The sequence below is a fragment of the Canis lupus genome, chromosome 19, assembly GCF_003254725.2.
Source record: "Canis lupus dingo isolate Sandy chromosome 19, ASM325472v2, whole genome shotgun sequence".
Classification (NCBI taxonomy): Eukaryota; Metazoa; Chordata; class Mammalia; order Carnivora; family Canidae; genus Canis; species Canis lupus.
Genome location: NC_064261.1, coordinates 5,471,797 through 5,497,863, shown reverse-complemented (window position 1 = coordinate 5,497,863; position 26,067 = coordinate 5,471,797). Strand labels below are relative to the sequence as shown.

General features: G+C 34.7%; 2 long non-coding RNA genes across 2 annotated transcripts in view; one reads left to right on the top strand and one right to left on the bottom strand.

Moving 5' to 3' along the window:
* Positions 1-26,067, top strand: part of LOC112669280 (uncharacterized) — an 88,545-nt gene that overhangs the window by 42,064 nt on the left and 20,414 nt on the right. Inside the window, exon 3 of the long non-coding RNA XR_004807032.2 lies at positions 25,479-25,649. This is a non-coding gene — a long non-coding RNA (uncharacterized LOC112669280). The remainder of the gene's footprint in view (positions 1-25,478; positions 25,650-26,067) is intronic.
* LOC125753035 (uncharacterized) overlaps positions 1-26,067 on the bottom strand; it is a 47,783-nt gene that overhangs the window by 3,042 nt on the left and 18,674 nt on the right. The window lies entirely within an intron of this gene.

Genomic DNA, 26,067 nt, shown 5'->3' with positions numbered 1-26,067 from the left:
CAAAATATTAATGAAAAAAATAAAATTAGAGTTAAACCTAGTTTATCCTTAGGTACTTATCTATATGAACACATGTATAATTAAAAGTGTATAATGGGCACAATGTAATTTTGTGATATAAAGAAGCTCTATATAGACTGGTGAATATTAACTCTAATGTCTGGATATAAGTAATATTAAAAATAAAGGCGACAAGAGACAATATGGAATTACTGTCCCTTTATGGAGAATAGAAGAAAATCTCCCTTTTAGAAGATATTCATTTAATTATGGGTTCAAATGTATACATTTAGTGTGAAGATTCATTTTAATATAATGTCAAAGAACTTGACAGAAAAAAAAAAGAACTTTCCAGAAGCAGCAATGTAAAGTTCACACCAGTGAATCCTGCCAAAACACTTTTTATTTCATTGAGTTATATATTTTTATTTTTTATTTTTTTTATTTTTTTTTTTAGATTTTATTTATTTATTCATGATAGTCACACACACACAGAGAGAGAGAGAGAGAGGCAGAGACACAGGCAGAGGGAGAAGCAGGCTCCATGCAGGGAGCCCGACGTTGGACTCGATCCCGTGTCTCCAGGATCGCGCCCTGGGCCAAAGGCAGGCACCAAACCTCTGCGCCACCCAGGGATCCCGAGTTATATATTTTTAAAGCTAAGGTTATTTTTAAAAATGTTAAAGTCAATATCGGGGCAGGGGGCGGGGGGAACATGGTAGTGTCACTATGGTACTATTTCTTTAATTCCTGTTGAAAAGTTTTTCAAATGCATATTGGTCATTTGTATTTCACCTTGACATTGTCTGTTCATATTTTTTTTCTGTTTAGATTCTCATATTTATTTAAGGTAATAGTCATTCAAGGTCAGCATCACTGTTTTTGGACACTGCCCTCACTTAGCAAAATGTCTTGTTATCCTCAGACAAAAGGGCTGAGAAGTAATCAAGAAAATGATGGTTAAATTACTATGCATAAGGCACCTGGGTGGCTCAGTAAGTTAAGCATCTGCCTTTGGCTCAGGTGGTGATCTCAGCTCCTTGGGATCAAGGCCCATGTCAGGCTCTCTACTCAGTGGAGAGCCTGCTTCTCCCTCCCCATCTGCCTGCTGCTCCGCAGCCCCCCCCCCTCCCCCCCCCCCCCCCCCCGTGTGCTCTGTCAAATAAATAAAAACAATTACTCTGCATAAGAATTGAACAGTTAATCAAGATAAGGTAGGGCAAAGAAACGAGGAGGGAGGAGTAGGGAGGGAGGGAAGAAAAACAGGATCAGGAGGCTTGAAGAAAAGGTAGCAAGTAACAACGTTCCAGGGTCAGGATAACTTAAGACTCTTAAGGATAGAGATTTCTCATATTCACAACTTCTGTTGCTATGATGAATATCACTTCTATGAATCATAAGAAAATATAAGCCCCTGAACATTTTCATAATATTGGGGGCAGTATTGGCCTTACCATTAGAAGCAGAATTATAACTTTAATCTCTAACTAATTATATTTTTATCATTATGTTATATGTTAGTCCTAACTTCCAATTAAATCTCTAATTTAAATGCTAACATTCTAGTAAGCTGCCTTAATTCTGTCTATAAAAATTTCTGGAATATAAGCAAACATAAACAGATGAATAAGGAAAGATCAGAAAATCTGGTAATCCTCACATCGTCAACAGATTAAATACAAAAGTACATCTGTTCATTGTTTAGTGTATAATATATATTTTCTTTTTTCAGTACTGTTAAAACCGTTGATCAAATACCAACAGCCCCACTTAGAAAAAAACAAAAGGAGATTATGAACAGCCAATTCAAAAAATTAGTAACCCAGTGACAATAAATGATGAAAATATTCTATTACATTAGTTATCCAACAAATACAAATCAAAATAATAATTTAATCTATAATATAGGCATATGTGTATATCTCTCTATATATGTGTATTTATATTTATACACACACATATATTATAAAAGTTGGAGAAGTAAATTAGTTTTTGCTATGTGACATATTAAATAAAATAAAGTATATCTATATAATATCAAAATTATAGTTTGGAAAAATGTTAAAGCACATGGAAAAAAAACACAGAATATTTAATAAAAAAAAAACCAGCAGAGGATACAAAATTCTATTCTGTGACAAATTCTTTGTTCCCAATTGCACAATATACACATGTCCAAAGAAAGATATAAATAATGGTTGACATTTAATGAGTGTTTACTTTGTTTCAGACATGAGCTGAGGATTTACTAAGATTATTTCACTAAATCCTCCTAAGAACCCTATCATGTAGGTACCAATATTATCTGCATTTGACAGATGAGATGAGTTTTAGAGAGATTAAGTTCATAAGACTAGTTATTATGGAATCCAGGATATGAACCAAAGCAGTGAGACTCCTGAACCTTAATTAGCATGCCAACCTGGAGGTCAACCGAGGTTGAATGAAATTATTGCATAATATATACTTTTGAATGCAAATATTAACACAAACCAAAAAAAGACAAGAACAAACGTTTGCACCACCCAGCCACAAGTGAGCTAATGTGTCCAGTACACACATATGCTACCAAATCATCCCTCCTTTCCCTGCAGAAGAAAAGTCGGTCTTGAATTATTTATTCTTATAAAGCTATTTACAAGTTTACTATACGTTACTGTATTCCTAAACAATAAATACTATACATTATTTCCCATATCTAAAAGACTCTTTGATACTCGCTTTTTAAAATTTAAATTCAAGTAATTAACACATAGTGTATTATCAGTTTCAGAGGTAGAGTTCAGTGATTCTTCAGTTGTATATCACACCCAGTGCCCATTACATCACGTGGCCTCCTTAATGCCCATCACCCTATTATCCCATCCCTCCAGTAACCCTCAAAATGTTTCCTATGGTTAAGAGTCACTTATGGTTTGTGGCTCTCTCTGATTTTGTTTTGTTTTTCCCTCCCTTTCTCTATGCTCCTCTGTTTTGTTTCTTAAATTCCACATGTGAGTGAAATCATGTGATAATTGTCTTTCTCTGATTGACTTATTTCACTTAGTATAATACACTCTAGTTCCATCCATGTCGTTGCAAATGGCAAGATTTATTTTTTTGATGACTAATATTCCATATATATATATATATATATACACACCACATCGTCTTTATCCATTCATCTGTCATCTGGGTTCTTTCCATAGTTTAGCTATTGTAGACATTGCTGCTATAAACATTGGGGTGCAGGTGCCCCTTCAGATGACTATATTTGTATCTTTGCGGTAAATACCGAGTAATGCAATGGCTGGGTGGTAGGGTAGGTCTATTTTTAACTTTTTCAGGTCCCTCCTTACTGCTGTCCAGAGTGGCTGCGCCAGTTTGCATTCCCACCAACAGTGTAAGAAGGTTTCGTTTTCTCTGCATCCTCACCAGCATTTGTTGTTTCCTGACTTGTTTATTTTAGCCATTCTGACTGGTGTGAGGTGGTATCTCATTGTGGTTTTGATTAGTAGTTTTCTGGTGCCCAGTGATGTTGAGCATTTTTTCCTGTGTTTGTTGACCATTTGATACTTGCTTTTTGTACTTAACATCTATTTTGTTTGTCAAATTCATTTTTATTGATAGTTTATTTATTTTCTGCACTCTACAGTAACCCATTATATGAATATGCCACTGTTGTAGACTGAATTGTGTGGCTTTATTTGAAGACAGAACTTTCAAAGAAGTAATTAAAGTTATATGAAGTCATAAAAGTGGAGGCAATAGTCCAATAGGAGTGATGTCCTTAGAAGGAGAGAAAAGAGAAACATACGGGGAAGACATGCACACAGAGAAAAGGCCATGCAAGGAGACAGGAAGATGGCCATTTCTAAGCAAAAGAGAGGCCACGGGAGAAATCAAATTACCTATAAACATTTTGATGGTGGATTTCCAGCAGCCAGAATTTCAAGAAATAAATTTCTGTTGTTGAAGATACTCAGCCAGTGGTGTTTTTTTTAAATAGCATTAGGTAACTAATACAGTCACTATTTTTCTATTTTCATTAGTATTGGATTTTTTTCTAAGTTTTACCACTGAGAACAGTGGTATAATTATCATTCTTTTGCTTGTTATTGTGTGTCCATATGCAAAAATGTCTCTGGGCAGACTACCAAGAGGTGGAATTGTACCTTAGAATTTTCTCTTCAATATTTACTCTATATCCATATCGTTTTCTAATGTGATTATAGCAGTCTACACGCTCGTCGTGGACATATGATTTCCCAGTTGCATCACATCTAAAGCATTTGGTATTGTCAGACTTTAATATTTTCCCAATCCAATAAGCAGGAAGTAGTATCTCATTGTGCTTTAATTTCTATTTTCCTAATTACTAGTAAGACTGAATAGTTTTTCATAGATTAGTGTTCATTTATGATCATGTGAATATCCTTTCCTTTTGTCTATTTTCCCACTGCTGTCTTCTCTTATTGATCCGTCAATGTCCCTTATATGGTGAATACTAACCATTGATTATTAATACAATGCAAGGGTTTCCTGTCTTTCTATGGCTTATCTTTTACATCTTATGGGATCCTTTACGGAATATATATTTTAGATTTTGTCATAGCTACACTTCTCAATAATTGCCTTGGTAGGGAATATAGTCAAGATATACATTGTACAGTGACAGGCGGGAGCTTCACTTTTGGGGAATATTGCATAAGGTATAAACTTGTTGAATCACTATGTTGTACACCTCAAACTGATGTAACATTCTGTATCAACTATACTTCTACAAAAATAAGTAAATAAATAATATTACCTCCAAAATTACCTTTGTTGTTTACACTTTTAATGCTTTAATCCTTTCATTACACCCAGTAATAAAAAGTCAAATTTACTGATAAAAATCATTAAATTGTGATTTTAGGACTTTCATAAGCCTAAGGATTGTTTAAATAAGTGGAAGCAAAGACTCAATTTTATTTTTTAGCTTTCTACTCTAATACAAAGCAATATTTAGAGTATAGTTCATATTTTCCCACAATTGTATATTTAGCATTCTTAGAAAATTACAATTCATGTGTTGCTAATATTTAAGTACAGTTTATTTTTGTGTATTTGCTTTGCATCAGAATCGGTATGGTGTTAATTTGTTGCACTCATTCAGTATTAACTTACTAATTTTCATATTTTGCTTATAGAGTCTCTCAAGTTTTCATATTTTCAATGATAAAGTTTGCAAATAATGAAATATTTACCCATTTTATTTATTATGAAATTTTTGTTGAGATCATATTTTGTGAGATAATACTATGAATTCCATAATGATCAACGATGACTAAAAACAAGAGACAAAATTGTTTCCCAAAGGATATTACATTCATGATTTTTTTTCTTCTTGCTAATCATACACATCTTCTCCTCACTTTATTTCTCTCATTGCTCCTTCTACTAACAACTCTGATTTTCCTTTGGGGGGTTCGTTTGTTTCTGGAAAGTTACTCCATTTCCAGGACAAAAAAAAGTAAAACCAATCAGTGCTTTCAATCTCCACAAAGCAGTGGTTATGCCATAGATAGCATAAAATATATCTAAGACTTCTTTTTTTTTAATGATGTAAATCTTATTTATGTATTTGTTTCAGAGAAAGAGGGTAAGCACAAGCAGGGAGAGTGGTAGACAGAGGGAGAGGATGAAGCAGACTCTCCACTAAGCAGGAAGCCCAATGAGAGGTTTGATCCAAGGACCCTAGCCCAGGATCATGACCTGAGCTGGAGGCAGATGCTTAACCAACTGAGCCACCCAGGCACCCTTAAGATTTCATTTTCATTCACTGATTCAGCTGGTGTTTGTTGAATACCTCCTAGTGAATGAAGATACAAAGATTTTTAAGTCAAGATTTGCATCTTCATGTTGACCTCTAGAGGCAGGAAGTAAACAGCAACAGCAGAAGTTGCCAATGGAAATAGGAGCCAACAAAAAAAAAAAAAAAAAAAAAAAAAGGAAATAGGAGCCAACAACTGAAGCTGCAAATGCTGCCTGAGTATATCAGGATATGTTTCAAATGTGGGGTGAGGTAAGAATAAAAATTTAAACATATTTTAAGTTTAGAAACACTGAGAAGACATAAAAAAATGATACCAGTCTTTAAAAATGCCCTAATGAAGAAACTAGAAGTTTATACAAAAAAGTTTAGTACATTTGTTTTATCTTTAAGTGTGTGTATGTAGAGTGTGTCTTTAGGTTAACACATAAGTGGCATCTATGCGACTTTAAGTTGTTTTTTTAATTAATTATTTTCACTAACCTATTTGGCTTATTTTAGAAGATTGGTTAACACATTTCCTTATACATGACACATTTCCTTTACAGACAACTATGGGGAGTGAACTATACTTGACGATTACAAGTAATTTTTTTTCTCTTAAACAGGAAAAAAATTGCCATAGTAGCTACATTGGAAGACTTTTCACAATCAATGAGAAAAGGAAATTTCATTTCTTAGTGAAAAAAATATACATATATACACATATATATAATGTATATATACATATATATATATGTACACACACACACACGCACACACACACACACACACACACACACACGGCATGTGATAAATGAGGTGTTCCGGCAAGGGAAAGAAAAACGTACAAGTTTTATCATGCCGAAATGTGATTTTCATTCATATTACTTTTACCAAACTTACTTTACTGGGCAACTATTCCAGATAATTCAAAGGGCAAAAGCTACAATACTGGTTTCTAGCTGTCTTTTTATAGGATTGTCGAATTAGCTTAATGAGCTACAGCTGCATTAGCTAGTGCTGTTTCCAAGGTCTGTGAAATTGACTTCACGCTATTTTCTTTTGTTCCCTCTGGAAAACAAAAGAATCCAATAAAAAGTTATTCCGGATAAAGTGAGAAATCTGGACCCTGTAAACAATGTATAGAAATGACTTGGAACTATTGTAAATATTACCTATGAGTTGTTTATGTACCAGATGTAATATTTTGTTTCCTTGGAATGAATATGACAATGATTTCTTTTCTTGAAATGTACATTTCATTGATTTTTTTTTACTCATTATTTCCAGCTTTAAAAAAGATTATTTATTTAGAGAGAGAGAGATGGGGGGAGGGGGGCACAAGCAGGTTGAGGGGAAAGGGCAGAGGGAGAAGGAGAAGCAGGCAGGCCACACGGGGCTTGGGTCCATGCGAGGACCTTAGGATGATGGCCAGAGCTCGAGACAGATGGTTAACCAACTGAGCCATCCACGTGTTCCTAATTATTTCCAGCTTTACTGAGATATGTTTGACAAAAATTTATTTATGAAGTATATAATTTTCAAATGATTTATTTATTTTAGAGAGAGAAATTGTGTGTGTGTTCAGGGGGGAGGGCAGAAGGAGAGGGAGAGAATCTCAAGCAGACTCCTCCTGAGTGTGGGACCTGATGCCATCCTGAGATCATGACCTGTGCTGAAATCGAGTTGGAGGCTTAACTGACACAGGTGCCCAAGAATATCATTTTTTTATAATGCTTACGAAAAAGTAATAAACATTCATAGGTTGGTGGACCAATTTTATCAAATCTTAATAGTTTTGTCTTATTTGCTTGACATTTTTTAGCTATCAATTAACATTCATTGAACTCCTGCTAGTTTTTTGAAAGTCATTTCTAGCTTTATTTAGGATAAATTATTTCAACGTCAATAAGTACATAAAACAAAAATATACAGTCTTAGATTAATCACATTATTATCTTTGTAACCGTTACCCAGGCAGAAAATCAAAACATTAGCCAACACCAACATGCTCCTTTCTTGTCCTATTCCATTACTAACAACCTCCTTTCTTCCCTCCAAAAATAATCACAATCTTGACAGTTTCTATTAGAGATCAAGGGACAAGAATAAACCCAAATCAACTAAGACAAGTAATTGTGATTATATTTAATTGATGTGGGGCTTCAATTTCTCAGAAAGTTAATCCACATCTTGCTAAAACTTGCTTTTGTATTACAAACATTTCAGGATACCAACCCAAATGTGGTGGCTTTATCTGGGATATCTTCCTTGTGGAAACTCCCGGATTCCAATTTTTGTTTCCCTAGTACCACAAGAATATCAAAGCAGTTCTTAGAATACAAGCCTCTCAGTCACTTCTTCCAGAATTGACAAATACCCCAAGGCTAAAGCAACCCCAAATGCAAGACTTATATTCTTAAATTGCATCTTTTTCCAATAACTAGCCTACTAATTCTTCACAGTCTTAATAACTTGCCAGTTCTTTCAAGCACATGCTTACTTATGCTTTATTCGGGTTTTCCAGTTGTTTTCAACAAGATTGTTGATCAAAATTACCAGCATACCAATTGTCTAAGCTAACGTCTCATCACCACTTTTTAGTAAAAATAGCATAAATATATTAAAATTCCTTGTGTTTTCCTTCCTTGATCTGATTTCCCTCCTTTTCTCTCCTTTTTCTTACACAAAATCACTATCCCGATTTTGGGTGTTTTTTATTCCTCTCACATTTCATTATTTTAGTCAACATATGTGAGGCCCTACAAAATAGATGCTATCATTTTGCATGTTTTTATATTTTAAATATGTCACAATATTAGAAGTTCCATTCTATAATTTTCTTACTTAAAAATATTTGTGAAAAATTTTGACACATATAGTTCACTTCCAACATTTTAACTGCTAAATACTATTATATGTAAAAAAATATACTGTAAAGATATTAAGCTTCTGTTTTGGATGGACATTTAGGTCATTTCAAATATTTACCCTTATACCCAATATTCTAATAAATGTCCTTACATGTAAAAAACTTTTCAGGGACTTAACTACGAATAGAAATAATGAGTTTTGGGATTTGTACATCTTCAACCTTACTAAATTTTGTTCAATTACTTCCCAAAATGATTTAAATTCTCAGCAGTAAAAATCTGATCTCTTTGCTCTACATCCTTGAAAACACTTGGTATCTTCAGAATGTTAGTATTTTATTTACAATCTGACAAATATCTGATATTTTTCTTTGAAATTGCAATTTAGTGTTTCACTTATTTTTTGCTCATCAATGTAACAGTTCTTCTCTTCTGTGTTCCCTGTTGAAATGTCTTACCAATACTTCTACTAGTTTTTTTTTTTTCTTACTGGTTTATATGACTTAAATATACTTGAGGTTTAAATTCTTTTTGCCTTATACTTGTGTAACACAAAATGTCTTTTAGTAGTCACTCAAATTTGTATTCAATGTTGTGCTGTCTTAATACAGTCATATTTACCAACAATTTCATTTTTGTGTGTATTTTAAAATTTGATACATTTCTCATGGGATATGTAAGAAAACATGGTTTAGATTGCACAGCAGTAACAAAAATAATCCCCAGTGATTTAATGCTACAGTGCATATTTCACATTTATGTAAAGTACACTGTGAGATAGAGTCATTTTCTATGTAATGATCCGGTGATGCAGGTTGTTCATGTTATTAAAATAACATCATTCTTCTGTTACTGTTTTATTGCACTCAAAACTTATGATCTTTTAGCCAAAACACTTCCTTGTAAAAAAAAAAAATGCAATAAATTATCCCCTAAATTTCTCAAAAAAAAAAAAAAGTTCTTTCCTATGTATAAAATGTTTTCAAGTAAGTTCTATGTTTTAATTCTTTCAAAATCATCAAAAACTAATGCTACTCATTAGTGGGCAAAATTGAAGCTGAAATAACTTAAGCAACTTAGCATATGTTATTCAATTATTAATTAGTAGAGCGATGATTCCATTATTTGCTCCAGACTGGTCTTTCCAGTACATCAGAGATGAAATAGACAGCCTAACACTTATATCTTTATAGAAGACAGTGACTTGGATTTGAGGGATGGTGACTCAAGAAATAAATTTCTCTTTTTTATAATTGAGCAGTATATAAGCTTATGTTAAATATTTTCCTGTGCCGGATGGCATATACATAGACTACTCAAGATGTTATGTAAAGCAACAAAGCGTATTTCAATTGTGCTGATTTAACTGAAAGAGGCAGGAACCACAAGTGTTACTCTATGATCTTTAGCGTACAGAAAAAATTGAATATACATGTATCCCAACTAGCTTGTCCTTACTGTGCTGAATCAAAGTCATACAATCACTGAGAATTCTGCTTCTTCAAAGTGTACTAGTAGAGATACAAGCAGCCCATGAACTGAAAAATGGTTGAAAAAAATCAAGGTGGTTAGTCCCTCACAGTGCTGTTATTTATCTATATTTCCTTGATTTTGAATTTCCCTTCCGACATGTAACAGAAGCATGAAAAGCATGTGGATATTATCATTTGTCCTCTTTACATTCTAAGAATAGTTACCAATGATTTTTCTTTGATGAGGTTGCACTTTAAAGATATATCGAAAGAACCAGTATTATTTCAGTTCATTAAATTTATATCAGGTTAAGTAGGAAACATATCAGCGATTATAAAAATGTTTCCACTGCCCTTACAGTGGTTTCATCTACTTATATCCCATTTGATGCTTAGCCCCTTTATTCATTAATTATTTCAAAACAAACATATATGTGTAATTGTTAAATAATAATAGGGCAATTCTAAATTCTAAAGTTGGACCCTATTAGTCATTTGTCCCAAATACCTGGCAGAGAAGCATTGCTCAATTGAATAGAAAGAGTTTAAATAGCCTGTAATGCAATGAGTTAGTCTGATAGAACAAAGAGTAGAAAGGATGATTCTAAGTGTTTTCTGAAATCTGTCTTTAAATAGAAAGCAGGTGGTTATGGAGTGGTTGAAAAAGCAATGAATTTTAATACCTGAAAGTCTGCCACAGACTTTGAAGATGAGTTCAGCTTTACCTATCGCTTGACCCCGGTGATCTTCATCTCTCTGACACCTAGTTTTCTCACAAGAACAGAACATATTATATACTCTTTATTTATCTTTTGTATTTTATAATTGAATAATGTTTAGCGAGGAAGAATTTCATAAAATGGTGTCAAAAGAATAGTCTGAGGCCTATTAACACATACTGTTTCTGAAGCTTTGGACTCAACACTTATTTTTTTAAAGATTAGAGAGAAAAAGTTCAGGCATTCCATCAAATTCTTCAAAATCTGTAAAGAGCAGGTGATCTTTTTTAGAAGAGAAAATTTATGGAATTTTATTTTTTTAATTTATGGAAATTTATTGCAAATAAATTTCAATATGTTTATATAGAGTTATTTGTCTTGCATCTGGTCATATCTATTATCCATTTATTTAGGTTATATCCTAATTATCCAGATCAGAGTGACCAGATGATACAAGGGCTTTCAGGATAGTTTAAGAATGCTGAATTTCATCTATGAAAAGAATGAGAAGCCAGGAGAAGATTAAAAAGTAGGAAAATAAAATGACAGGATTTGAATTTGGGGCATGTCTTGGGGAATATTTATATGAAGGTTGCATCAAAAGGGCACATGTATTTGTAGGAGGCCCAGTTAAGAAGCTATCATGGTTTTCCAGGAAAGAAAAGACGGCTGCTTGGAGAACGTGGTTGTTTCAAAGTTGGCAAGATGTGAAAAGAATTGAGAGCAAGTCAGTTGTGCCCCTCCTCTTCATCTTGCATTCTCTGATTACAAAGATATCAATGATTGACACATTTGTTTAAATCAGAGGCCATCTTCTCAACCTGCACCCTTCAGCCTCACAGAAGGACTGGCTGTGAAATGATTCTCTCTCTTCCTTTGCCACCAGTGTTAGCAATCTGTTGACAGCAGTCAACGGTTAAATCAGAAACTCTTATATCTTCCATTAGAATTTTAAAAAATCAGAGATGATCTAGTGATCACAGCTCATGAATGGTAAAGATGAAGAGCCTGAACATCTCAAAAAAATTATTTCATATCCTAGGAGTGAGACATGTTCAATTACATTCCGTACACTTTTTTTTTTTTTTTTTGGTCTAAAGAATGAAGAATAGATTCTTCAGAAAATTATTGTTTAAGGGACACCTGGATCTCTCAGCAGTTGAACATCTGCCTTTAGCTCAAGGAGTGATCCTGGAGTCCTGGGATCGAGTCCCGCATCGGGCTCCCTGCATGAGGCTGCTTCTCCCTCTGCCTGTGTCTCGGCCTCTCTCTCTGTGTCTCTCATGAATAAATAAATGAAATCTTAAAAATATATATTGTTTAAAATTTTTAAAAATGTGAAACTTGAACTATAGTACCTGGCACAGATTATATGCTCAGTAAATACCAACTTGATTTTTTTCACCTTAACTCTTTCTTTTTTTAGATATTATTTATTTATTTGAGAGAGAGAGAGCTCTAGTGAGCATGAGCAGGGTGGGGGTGGTGGGCAGAGGGAGAGAGAGTGTAGGGATGCTGGGCTCAACCCCAGGACCCTGAGATCATGACCTGAGCAGAACGCAGATGCTTCAGGGACTGAGCCACCCAGGAGCCCCTCACCCCAACCCTTTCTTAGCTAATAGGCAGAAGGTGTTGTCATAGGGTAATTAGATACAAATATATATTGGTAATCTGTAAACATGTTGTTAATTATAAATATTAGAAGCCGTAAAGAACTATAATTTCTCAGTGTCCAAGTGATTTATCATGCTAAATACATCTAGCTTCTCTGTTTTAATAGCATGAAAATTGATATTTTTTCTCCTTTAGTATTTCTATTTACCTGGGGAGTAGCTATGCTATAGTGAACATTTTATATATTGAGTCCTGAAGTAAAATATTTCAACTTCTCTTCCCGGGAGTTTTAAGAGCAAATCCCGTTGAAAAAGGAACGGAATGGAAAGTTAAAACTTAATCTCCATACACTGCCAAAAATCTGTGATTTTCAGACAAATCATCCAAAGTTTCATAAATGTGGTTCTCATTATCACTCTCCATACTCAGGCAGTTCCAAAAAGTACAAGCAAAGATGCTGATTGGACCACAGATCATAAAGTAACTTTGGCAGCAAGTTTTAAATTGTCACAGACAGAGTGCAACCAGACAATATACAGAAAAGCAGACAATAAGGCTGTCACTTTTAACCAGAGGGCAAAGACATGGACACTCCGTGAATCGGAGCGACCCTAACAGTTTGCTTTCTCTGTTGCAACTTGAAAGTAATCAGATCACCTCCTTGTGGGATCTGGGGAGTGGGACAGAGTTTCTAGTCTACTTAGACCACTGCCATTGTGATGAGATTTTATAAAATAATAGAACAGATATATATATAATAGAAGTTGGTAAGAAATTCCTCTTTATAGATCACTCTACTCTTGACACTCTTTGACACCCCTTTTTGTGAATTTCTCGTGCCTTTTTTTTTTTCAGGTCTTTTTTACTTTTCCAGTCAAAATAATTAAAGTGATTCCTCAAAAAGGTCATCGGGGGCGGGCTGGGGACACCTGGGTGGCACAATCGGTAAAGCATCCCACTCTTGGTTTCAGCTCAGGTTGTGATCTCAGGAAAATAAATAAATCTTTTTTAAAAAAATGCTCATCAGCATTTATTGAAAGAGCTATGTGTCTTCCATTTCTCCTCTTACTATGAAGTAGACAGATATTGGTTCATGTGCACAGATATTGGTTCTGTGAGATATTCAGGAAGGAGCTAGCTGATACCAAGTGCCATTTGCTTGGCATATAAAACATGCCCAGGCAGCTTGAAATTGTACTTCTACCCCTCGATTTACATGTTACTTTCCCCTCTCCCTCTCACCCTTTTAAGGCAGTACCTTAGATGGGAGAGGACGGGATGTTTGGGTCCAGTGCCTTTGTTGCAATATATCACGTGCAAATATAACAGTCTGGGAATTAATTAACACCCCAGTCTAGAATCATTATTGTCATACGACGTCCCTTTAACCTTAACGGTGAGAAGGGAAAAGAGAAATTTCTAAAGGAAACCCATCCTCCATAGCATCACTTAATAGCCTCTCTGTTCTTTCTTGAGGGGTAGGATTACCTCCCTGTTATGCAGTCCCCATCCCCATGAATAATCTTATATTGGAGTGGAAAAAATGTCAAGAAGTACCACAAGGCATATAAGAGCTAGGAAACTAAATAAAATATGCAATTTACATCTAATGAAAGCTAACAATGACCTTGAACAAGTCATTAAAACTCATTGTTAACTCTCTCTACATCTGAAAATGAGGACGTTTAACTCTGACCTCTAATATCCCTTCAAAATGTTATAACGCTTAAATTACATCATTAAATTTCAGTATCTCTGATATAGCAGTTTCCGGAAATGGTTTTCCTTTCTTTGGCTAAAAATTCACACCAGGCCAGAATTTTATCAGAGATCCTAGTATCTAATAGGGGTCAGTCCCCAGTATAAGAAGAAAGCATGGCATACAAAAGCAGAATCTGATGTTCAAATCAGACAGATGCTTCACCCGGTGGAAAGTCCTCTCTCATTTCTCAGTCCGATGTGAAGCTTTCACTTTTGTAGCTGATGCCATTGGAAAATTATTTGAAGAAGCAAAGGAGAGGACGAAGAAGCAAATTTGCTATTTATTAGTTTCCGAGCCCATGCTGGTGGATGAAAACTTCCACAGCATCCCTGCCTCCACCGACACCACCAATACCCGGGTCTATGTGGTCTAGTTTGGATGGAATAGAAGATCACTTTTTACTCCTTTCTTTCTTACTTGATTCTTTTTATGTATATATAAAAAAAATCAATAGTTCTTTTCTAAGAGTTAAGGGCAACAAGAATATGGATTATGATAAAGATATTTGTAACAGGGTTTTCGAAGGTCAGAATCTTAGGTTACATGCAAAAAAGGAGAATTTATTATTTCTGTATTTGTCATACAAGAACACGTATATGAGGATAATGTATGTTCCTTATATATTTGAAGGGTAAGACTAGTCATGCAATGATAAATCGTTAAGTAACGTGTAAATTTAAGCCTCATGGATGCATATTTTATATTATTTCTTGAAGCGATATGGAAGTGGTAAAAGGTACTTCCATTGATACGCTTTAAAATAAAAAATGCTTAAAATAATTATGTTTTGATATTTAAATGGCATGTTACTGAGAATGGAACATGGTGGGGAGAAGTATTTTCCAGAAGCATTTCTAGAAGGTGGAAATGTCTGAATTCCCAACTGTGAGCTTTATACACTTTTCCCATTAAGTGTGTATATGGTTATAAACAATTTATTCTCCAGTATACACTCCTCTACTATTAACTGCTTCAAATGAACCCTTTTCATATGCATGTGCATGTGAAGCTAAGAAAGACTTATTTAAATTTCTACAGAGGACTGTTAAAAATAAACTTAAAATATCCCTAATGATAGGAACTCATACCAGGTTCAAGAAGGACACATCTCTAAATTTTTACAATGTTGCTAATGACAAAAAGTAAGGTTTGTAAGTAGCAAAGTGAAACATCTAGAGTTTACAAGGCCATATTAAATATCATAACCCTCTATAAATTCTAATTTTCTCTTTTTAAAAATGGTATATGACAAATAAATCTACCGTTACAAATAACCTTCTTTGTAGAGTCATTGCTAAATGATGCCATAAAGGTATTACTTGATATATTCGCTACATTTTTCTCTCCTTTGTTTTCAAAAAGATTTATAGTCATTTCTCTATTTAGCCAACAGATGTGAAGTGATTTCAGGATGATCTGTATCCATCAGAAAGTGCCACATGTTTCTTATTTAGCCCCATTTCTATGGAAACCTGAAGATGCCTCATGTATCGTCTTTCAGTTTTCTGAAGAAAAATAACTTTCATTATTTTGGCATGAAACACCCTTAGAATGCCCTATGTCAAGAATAATTAGAATTTCACTTTTCAGCATCTCTCCTGCAGTATATTGACTGTCTGAAGGAGCCTTGCTGTCTGGTGTCTGATAAATATGTTCTCGAGTGTATGAACTGAAGCGAATCTGAGCCAAACTGGTTAGAGCTGTCCATGTGAAAGTCTAGATAGAGGTGCAGAAATGCACATATTGAGACATTCATTAATTTGCTTCCTGACTATTCCATTTATTAAGTAGAGGTTGCTTTCACGTCTAGCTCAAATGCTATATCTATAGAGAATAAGAAAATATATAAATCCTGATGAGAAGTAACAAGGCATAGTGGGTGTGTCTAGGACATCATTGGTTAAGTAGTGCTAGAATCGTAAAGACAAAATTAAAGGAAAAAGAAGGAAGAGAGGAAATTGAAATTTATTCTGTGCTTAAAAGGGGCTTAGCCACTTTACGTACTTACTTAATTCCCACAACTTTAAAGTTAGCATAGGTTAAGTAAAAGACTGAAGGCCAAACAATTACCCCTACAACTGGAGCATTATATTGCTGGACAAGTAGAAATGGATAGGAAACATCAGGCTTTCTGTGGCTTATCAAAATTTAATCATAAAGGATAAGAGAAATGAACATATAAACTGTTCAGAGCTATCACAAGCCTAAGCAAAGTTCTTTGTTCCAGACTTTTCAATGTAGGAGAAAGCCAAAGATTGTGAATATCTGAAGACAAGTAGACATTTGGTAACAGAATTGTAGGACAAGAAGTAATGTTTCATTGTTCTCATGAAAATAGTTCCTGAAAACCTACAGTTAGAGAATAGAGAAAATTTTGGAAAGACAGCAAAATGCAAAGGCATTGCAATTTAGACAAAGAGAAAACTTTTATAGCAAGACATTCAAAACGCTACCTCATATCTAAGCCAGGGCAAGTCATATTGCTGAGGTATGTAAGAAAGCCAACTCCATCAAGGATTTTATTCTTGTAAAAAAACCTAAAAACAACATAAAAATGAACAGGCAATTCCTGGCTTTTGGTGATAAAGTAGATGATTCTGAAAATTGTTCAAACAATACCAGCTAAGGTTAATAGGCTGGCTAAAAGGTTGGAAGTTAGGAAGTTGGCCAGTGGTATAGAGGTATACTGTTAATGATATACTAGTAAATTCCCTGAGGTTACATTTACTTTTCTTATTGTCAACAAAATGTGTACTTCAGATGCCAGCTTCCTTCATCTCACTGAGAACTTCCCTGGAATAGGTTTTTGTATAGCTTATAATCAAAACAAACCAAATTCAATCATGTTGAAATAGATAATGATGGTAGTTTCAATTATTTGCATTTTGGAGCTTTGTTAAATGTTTTGAAAGTTAACAAGCTTTTCCTAAGGCTACAGACATTGAAAACAGTTTTAAATCATAATTTCACCACCTATTATCTTGAGAGTTTAGTTCAGTAGATATAAAATGAGCATAATAATACCTACAGTGCAGAGTGGTTCTTAGAATTGAAAGGACTTATAAATCTACTTGAATAGCACCTGTTACATAGTAGAAAAATGATGGTAAAGGCTTGAGAGGCAAATTGAAATAACATACATTAAAGTATATATTTCATTTTTTTAAGGTTTTACTTTTATTCCAGTTATCATACAGTGTAATTTTTTATTATAAATTTATTTTTTATTGGTGTTCAATTTGCCAACATACAGAATAACACCCAGTGCTCATCCCGTCAAGTGCCCCCCTCAGTGCCCGCCACCCAGTCACCCCCACCCCCCACCCGCCTCCCTTTCCACCACCCCTGATTTACAATCAGTTTCAATTGTAAAATACAGTGATTCAACACTTGCATACAACTCCCCCTGGTATTAATCACCTAAGTGCACACCTTAAATCCTGTGACCCATTTCACTCATCCGCCACTCACCTGCTCTCTGGTAATCATCCTTTTGTTCTCTATACTTAAGAGTCTGTTTTAGGTTTTGTCTTTCTCTACTTTTTACATCCCTTTGCTCATTATTTTTGTTTCTTAAATTCTACACATGAGTGAAATCATATGGTGTTCGTGTTTCTCTGACTGGCTTATTTTCACTTAGCATCATACTCTCAAGCCCCATCCAGGTCCTTGCAAATGTCAAGATTTCATACTTTTGCGTGGCTGAATGATAATCCATTTTGTGTGTGTGTATATATGATAAATATCATATATATGTATAGATAATCACTTCTACTGTTTGTCTTTTTCCTTCTTACATCTAGGGTAAGGTTCAGCATAGGGTTATGGAAAGCATGAGGTTTATGATTAAGGGCAGAGTGAGGGTATATGCCTTGTATAGAGCAGGTCAGAGATCTTTCCATAGGGTTTTGGTTAGGGTTAGGGGTTAAGGGGTAGTGTTGGGTTCCTATTAGGTTATTGTATGAGCCTGGTATGCTACAGTTCTGAAAGTATACTTTTTAACAGGTAAAATCATTACTGTCATCTAAATATAATATGATCAATTTCAAATATGTACTTTAACTCATTAATAATAAAAAACATGAAAAATGTTCCATCTGGTCAATGGATTATCCTAGAATCAGACACATATATAAGCAAACAAGTGTACTAAAACTAATACTCTTAATAGATAAAAGGATCTGATTCTCCTACAGAGTTTATGGAGATCATTTACACCTCCACTAGTCAAAATGCATCTGTATGCATATGGACAAGAACTATTTGCATCACTATCCCTTATCTACTACTTACAAGGTGGTAATGGAGCTGAAAAATAACCAGAGACAGAGATAAGTAAGATGTGTGCACTAAACAGGACACCCAGTAATAATTTTTAATCAATTTTCCATTCACATTTAATTTTCTGACAGACCTCCCTCCCCCTTATGTTCATCATAATATCAAAGGAAGTTATTATTGGCCATTGCAAAATAGACTGGTCTCATTAGGTTCCGTCTGGTTATTTACATAGGTCCAGCAAGTGTTTTAATTAGCCCTATAGGATCCCTTTTGTGTTCTTTTGTAAACTAAATGCTATAGAGTATTGAACATCCCACAAGGCCAAAATTGATTTCTGTACAAAAGAATCTAAGATCATAAAGAACCTCAGATCATGCTTTTAAATGCCTCTATTTATTTACTTTACAGAGGATAGGAAAACAAACCCAAGAAACTTGTTCCACCAGATTTCAACCACAGTGCCTATAAATTTGAGGGATTTCTCTTTCAAAGATCCTCAAAATTTCCTAAGGGTCCTGGCCTGCCAGGAATTTATCTTCCTTACCACCTAAAAGGCCTAACCCTGTAAGGCAGGTTTAGGGCCAGTTTTCCTAGCAGGAGCTTTGTAGGCACTGAGTCTGTCAATAAAGTCAACATTGCTATTTTTTTTATTTTTTTTAAATTTTTTTTATTGGTGTTCAATTTACCAACATACAGAATAACCCCCAGTGCCTGTCACCCAATCACTCCCACCCCCCGCCCTCCTCCCCTTCTACCACCCCTAGTTCGTTTCCCAGAGTTAGCAGTCTTTACGTTCTGTCTCCCTTTCTGATATTTCCCACACATTCCTTCTCCCTTCCCTTATATTCCCTTTCACTATTATTTATATTCCCCAAATGAATGACACCATATAATGTTTGTCTTTCTCCGACTGACTTACTTCACTCAGCATAATACCCTCCAGTTCCATCCACGTCGAAGCAAATGGTGGGTATTTGTCATTTCTAATAGCTGAGTAATATTCCATTGTATACATAAACCACATCTTCTTTATCCATTCATCTTTCGATGGACACCGAGGCTCCTTCCACAGTTTGGCTATCGTGGCCATTGCTGCTATAAACATCGGGGTGCAGGTGTCCCGGCGTTTCATTGCATCCGTATCTTTGGGGTAAATCCCCAGCAGTGCAATTGCTGGGTCGTAGGGCAGGTCTATTTTTAACTCTTTGAGGAACCTCCACACCGTTTTCCAGAGTGGCTGCACCAGTTCACATTCCCACCAACAGTGTAAGAGGGTTCCCTTTTCTCCGCATCCTCTCCAACATTTGTTGTTTCCTGCCTTGTTAATTTTCCCCATTTTCACTGGTGTGAGGTGGTATCTCATTGTGGTTTTGATTTGTATTTCCCTGATGGCAAGTGATGCAGAGCATTTTCTCATGTGCATGTTGGCTATGTGTATGTCTTCCTCTGTGAGAGTTCTCTTCATGTCTTTTGCCCATTTCATGATTGGATTGTTTGTTTCTTTGGTGTTGAGTTTAAGACGTTCTTTATAGATCTTGGAAACTAGCCCTTTATCTGATACGTCATTTGCAAATATCTTCTCCCATTCTGTAGGTTGTCTTTGAGTTTTGTTGACTGTATCCTTTGCTGTGCAAAAGCTTCTTATCTTGATGAAGTCCCAATAGTTCATTTTTGCTTTTGTTTCTTTTGCCTTCGTGGATGTATCTTGCAAGAAGTTACTGTGGCCGAGTTCAAAAAGAGTGTTGCCTGTGTTCTTCTCTAGGATTTTGATGGAATCTTGTCTCACATTTAGATCTTTCATCCATTTTGAGTTTATCTTTGTGTATGGTGCAAGAGAGTGGTCTAGTTTCATTCGTCTGCATGTGGATGTCCAATTTTCCCAGCACCATTTATTGAAGAGACTGTCTTTCTTCCAATGGATAGTCTTTCCTCCTTTATCGAACATTAGTTGACCATAAAGTTCAGGGTCCACTTCTGGGTTCTCTATTCTGTTCCATTGATCTATGTGTCTGTTTTTGTGCCAGGACCACACTGTCTTGATGACCACAGCTTTGTAGTCCAACCTGAAATCTGGCATTGTGATGCCCCCAGATATGGTTTTCTTTTTTAAAATTCCCCTGGCTATTCGGGGTCTTTTCTGATTCCACACAAATCTTGAAATAATTTGTTCTAACTCTCTGAAGAAAGTCCATGGTATTTTGATAGGGATTGCATTAAACGTGTATATTGCCCTGGGTAACACTGACATTTTCACAATATTAATTCTGCCAATCCATGAGCATGGAATATTTTTCCATCTCTTTGTGTCTTCCTCAATTTCTTTCAGAAGTGTTCTATAGTTTTGAGGGTATAGATCCTTTCGATCTTTGGATAGGTTTATTCCTAGGTATCTTATGCAACATTGCTATTTAAAGCTGCCTTGTCACACCTGATTTAATGAGCATTATTTCAAACATGACTGGTAAAATGGAGAACAGATTCTTATGGAATCTATGCAATCTACCTTTTTTGTCATGAAGAGTAAGGAGATTCAGTAAGATTTTATGAATTCTAGGTCAATGAGAATCCAGTATCATTTTTAAATGTCTTATTTCAATATATAAAAGCAGAGTTATTGAATTGTTGTGAGTTGTAAATAGCTTAAGAAAAGAGAAAAAAGGACTTCCTTATAAGTCTAGAAAACAGAACATTGAAAGAACATCAACCATACAGGAAATAATTGAACACGATGTGATTTCTCTCATCAGTTCATTCAGTCCTATATAATTAGTTCTTGCTTGCTGGATCCTGGGTTACCCATCCACTGGCAGGTGACTGACTTCTGGACCAAAATGAATACTGAAAATCTTGATTCAGTCCCCTGATAAGGTCTGAAAGTTACCTAAGTTATATCTGCTCAAAGCCTATACGCACAAGACTACTCTTTAGCATCAATAATTTGAAGTGCCTAAAACAGTACTTTTCCACAAATCTATGAAATGGTCTCTATATTTTGCTAACACATTCTCTGGACTATAACTTGTAGTAGAACCTTCAGGAAAACCCAATAGTAAAATAAAAATTATCTGTAAATAGAGGATTAATAGCTGTCTGTGGTTAGTTTATTTCTATAACCAGTAATACTGAAATTGAGAAAAATTTACCTGAGGATAAATACATATTATGAAAAGCAGCATATTGACAAATCGCCAGTCTTCCCATAAAGTGCAGTTTCAAAAATACGTATATTAATAACACTTTACTTATACAAACTTAGGGAAGGTTGAGCATATCTTCTGATCTGACAATTTTCTGTGTGACTCATAATAGTGACATATAGAACAAACCTAATGACTTTAGCATCTCTCTTTATAGAGAAGAAGGAAATATGTATGATTTTCCAGGAGCTGTCTAGAAAAACTCAAGCAAAATTTTAAGTGGATTTTTTACAAGTTTAGTGTAGATTTTGGGAAGGCAAACTCAAGAGTTACCAGAGTTTTGGGTACTCGATTAAGATAGGATCATGGGTACCCGACATGCAGTAGTTGGTTTTATATTTAATTGGATGACAAAACATTTAAAGGAAAAATAGAAAATGACACAATTGTAAAGAACTATAGCTCTTCCGTAAGTGTAGAAACATTGGTCTTTTTTTTTCTCCTTTTTTTAAGTCGGTAATTCCTTTTAACTCATCTTCTTTAGAGGATTATAAATTCACCATAAGGCACAGAAAATTAATCTGATACAACACAAAATCTCCATCTGGGCAGACTGCATCAAATTGAAAAATTACCTCTCCTACAGTAGCTAAAGGCACTAATTAGAAACTATGAAAGCAAGCCCATCCAAATTGAGTGGACTTTGCTAAAATTTTAACATATTTCATAGTTTCTTTTTTCTTTCTAAACACGGATATTATAAGCCAAGACAAATAAAACTCACTTTCCATATGTTAGCCTTCATTATGTTCCTTCATTTTCTGAAAGCAAAGGACACTTTACTTTAGAACAGTAGTTCTCTCAAGGGGTCTGCAAGGTCAAAACAATTTTTGCAACAAAACCAAGATTGTGTTTATGTTTATGTGGTGTTCGCTCTTGCTATCTACAAATGAATTCATGAATTGAAAAAGTCAGTTTCTATTTCCAACACGGTAAATATAGTTAAAATATCAGCAAAAGCTCTTTGGGGCCCTCAAAAATACAAAACATTCAGAGACTAAGAAGCTTGAGCACTGCTGCATTAAGAAAAACTTCCATAATTTTCCTTTACAAACAAAAGCACACATACAACTGTATTCCTTAGCCACTGTTGCTCCTAATATAGGTTTATAACTTTTAACCAAAGAAACTGCTATTTCATAGTAAAAGCGAGGTTTTGGATAAATGAGAATTATCTGTCCTACAGAAGAATTTTCCAGGTTAGCGGTTACATATATACATATGTAAACATACATATACATAATAAAACCTGCTAAGGTCACACAGATCTTATTTATACATTCATGACCCAAAGCTATCTATATTCAGCCTTTCAAAAAATATTGAAGTAAAAGGCATATGAAATAAAAATGATGTTTAGTAATCATGTTTGGATAATCTATCTTTCTAAAAAATTATTTAGGTATACAATTTGTATCTGTTAATTAACTTAAGGTAACATCAGAATGAGGTTTTAAATTATTTAAAAATCTCAAAAGTTTCCTTTGAGCTAGCATGCTTCAAATATAGCTATCATAGAAATAAAAAGAAAATAATTATTCAATTTATTTAAATGAATTTAAAGTTTTTTAAAATCTTAAAACACCTCATGAGAAATTATTACCTGATTTGATCAGTAGATTTGTAAGTTTGGAAAAACAAACCCAAGTAGAATAAAATATATGCTCTTATTGTACTTAATAGTAATAAATTACAGATAAAACACAGCTAGATTTTTTTACAACCAAAATTATTCAACTAGTCTTGTCAAAGATGATCTTAATTTTGTAGTGTCTTAAAATATTTCTGAGTCATTTTTTGTAAGGAAAATATTTTTTTTTGTTTTTTTTCAAGTTTAGGATATATAAAATATTAACAGTTTAATATTCTTATTTTCTGGAACTTTTAGGAATATTTAACTTAAAGAAGTGCTCATTTATTATCTTGATAAGCCAATCAGAACAGATCCTGTAATTTAAGATAGTTCATGATCTAACGTGTGATATGAATCCTCTCGAGACAGGAAAACACTTCACACTCACACAGTAAAAGGTAAAGGGCTTTCAGAATTACAAACACATACATGCATAGAAAGCTATGGCTTCAGGTCTATAAATTCAGCCACAGGTCAAGAGTAAATATAGAAACACAGATACTAAAGAACCATTTTCCTTCCTGTGGGCATCTACTTCTTAATTTATTGGAGCTCAATTTTTTTTTTCAAAAGGAAAACAATCAGAGAAAGAATAACAAACCTTATTCTATATCATCTCTCACCCGAAAGAGAATAGATCTCTATCATCCATATGAAAAAAATCACCAAAAGTCAGACCATCACACCAAATTCCCAAGCATGACTGTTACCAATGGAAGATAAAATACATAAGTGAAACAAAAACAACAACAAAAAAAAACATAAAATTAGTAAAAGAGGAAAAATGAAACACAAAACCAACACAATTAAAGTTCTATTGCCACTGGATTTCACTCTGGAGGACAAGATAAAAAGCAGCAGATCAGTAGCATGGGTTTTTCCCCTCGCACCTACTCTGGCAGGTAACTTGACTAAGTTCCTCAGTGGGACCTCCAAGATTTTAAAGAATATTTTTTCTTACAGGATGAAAGCATGACCCTCATACATTAATGAGGGCACCAGTAAGACACTGCAAAACAGTTCAGGGAAGAAATGGGAGGCACATATTAAGTAAATAATCGTGAATGTTGTAACGAACTTGAGCAATAGATCGAAAACAGTTCTTTGGGAGGGAGGAAAAGGATATAAATATTACCTCTACTGGAAAAAATAAAACTTATTTTGCATACCTATGAGAAAAATCATATTCATTGTTATCAGTTATTTACAATTTAGAATGCTAACATAGCTTAGAGATACTGAAGGAGGAACTCGACAGGACATCCAATAATCTTTTTTTTTTATGCATTTCAAAGTCATTTGCAATTATTCCTGACTATATCATTGAGAATAATTTGCCAAATTATTCCTATTAAATGAACTGATATCCAATTTCAGATAAAGAACAAATGAATTTATTTACTCAGTGAAGTTCCCAATATAACCAATTATCACTCAGTGAAAAACTCAATGAAATTTATAAACTTGCATATTTTCAGTTTACCAAAAAAGTGGACGTGGTAGCATACAATGGGGGAGAAACTTTCTTTCTCATACCTTCCCTTTTCAGAGCACTCTTTGCATTGATTTTTTTCCCCTTAAGTCTAAAGAAAAATTTGGGAAGATCTCATAGATTTCTGGCTCTTTTCAAATAAAGTAAATCCCTTTCAGTTTAACATCAGATCTTTAACTTCTCTTCAAGTCCACATTTTTTTTTTCTCTCCTCAACCGATAAGCAATCACAGGAAAGGAACTGCATAGTTGCTTGGTCTTGATCTCTTGCCCCCACTCTGTGGCTCTTTAGAGAACCCCCCCAAGTTTAAAGTCAATAGAAGTGGGGGGAGAGAAGGGTGAGAATGTCTCACTTGCCTGGGAAGGTTGTAATCCAATATTAGTACCATTCAGGTTTAGTATATGCCAAAAGCTTACTCTTTCTCTTGTGAGAGTTTCTTCCTAGTTGCAGAGGCAGCTGGAATTCCTAAAGTGGTTGATGGTGTTCCTTCTCCTATGTGTTATTTATATTCCCCCTCACTCAAGTGCCACCTCTTCTAGGACATACTAGACTTTCAATCTTTCCTCTGAAGATACCTCACTCTTGGTTAGAAGTCTTCTTGGGAAGGGTCTTTAGATATGGCTCACCATTGGTTCCTTTCTTCAATATTCTTTTTCTAGCACATGAAGACCACAGGACTCCTTGGAAGCTACCAGAAGTGCAGCATCTCTCAGAGCAGTACTTTTTGATCCTGTTCATCTCAGGAAACCAGCTCCGGCCTCTTGCCTTCAGACTTTTCAAATTTAAATATAGACTTGGTTCACTTGAAGTTTATTCCCATTTTGCTTGAGGTAAGAAGGAGGCACTGCCTCACCAGAGGAGGTTTGAGGAAACCCCAGATACACCAGCAACTCTTCCTCTCTAAAGAAAACTTTTAGTTTTCTAATGGAAAACTTCCATTACAATGTCTTCAACTTCATATTGCATGTTTTCTCTTGCTTTTATATAGACCCCAGATACTTCATGGGCTGATGCTGTCAGAAAACCTGTCACAATATCTTAGAGTTTGCATGAACAGAAACTCCCCTGAGGATCTCCCCCTGTACCATTTACCTTCATGGCTTTCTGCTTAAAACCTAGGAAAAAAAAAATGCTTAAGAACATTTGTTACATATATTTAATCTTCACATATCATGATTTACACTGAATTATATTTTCATGAAGTCCTTGAGTTATTTACCTTAGCTTATAAAAATTCAGACTGCTTAA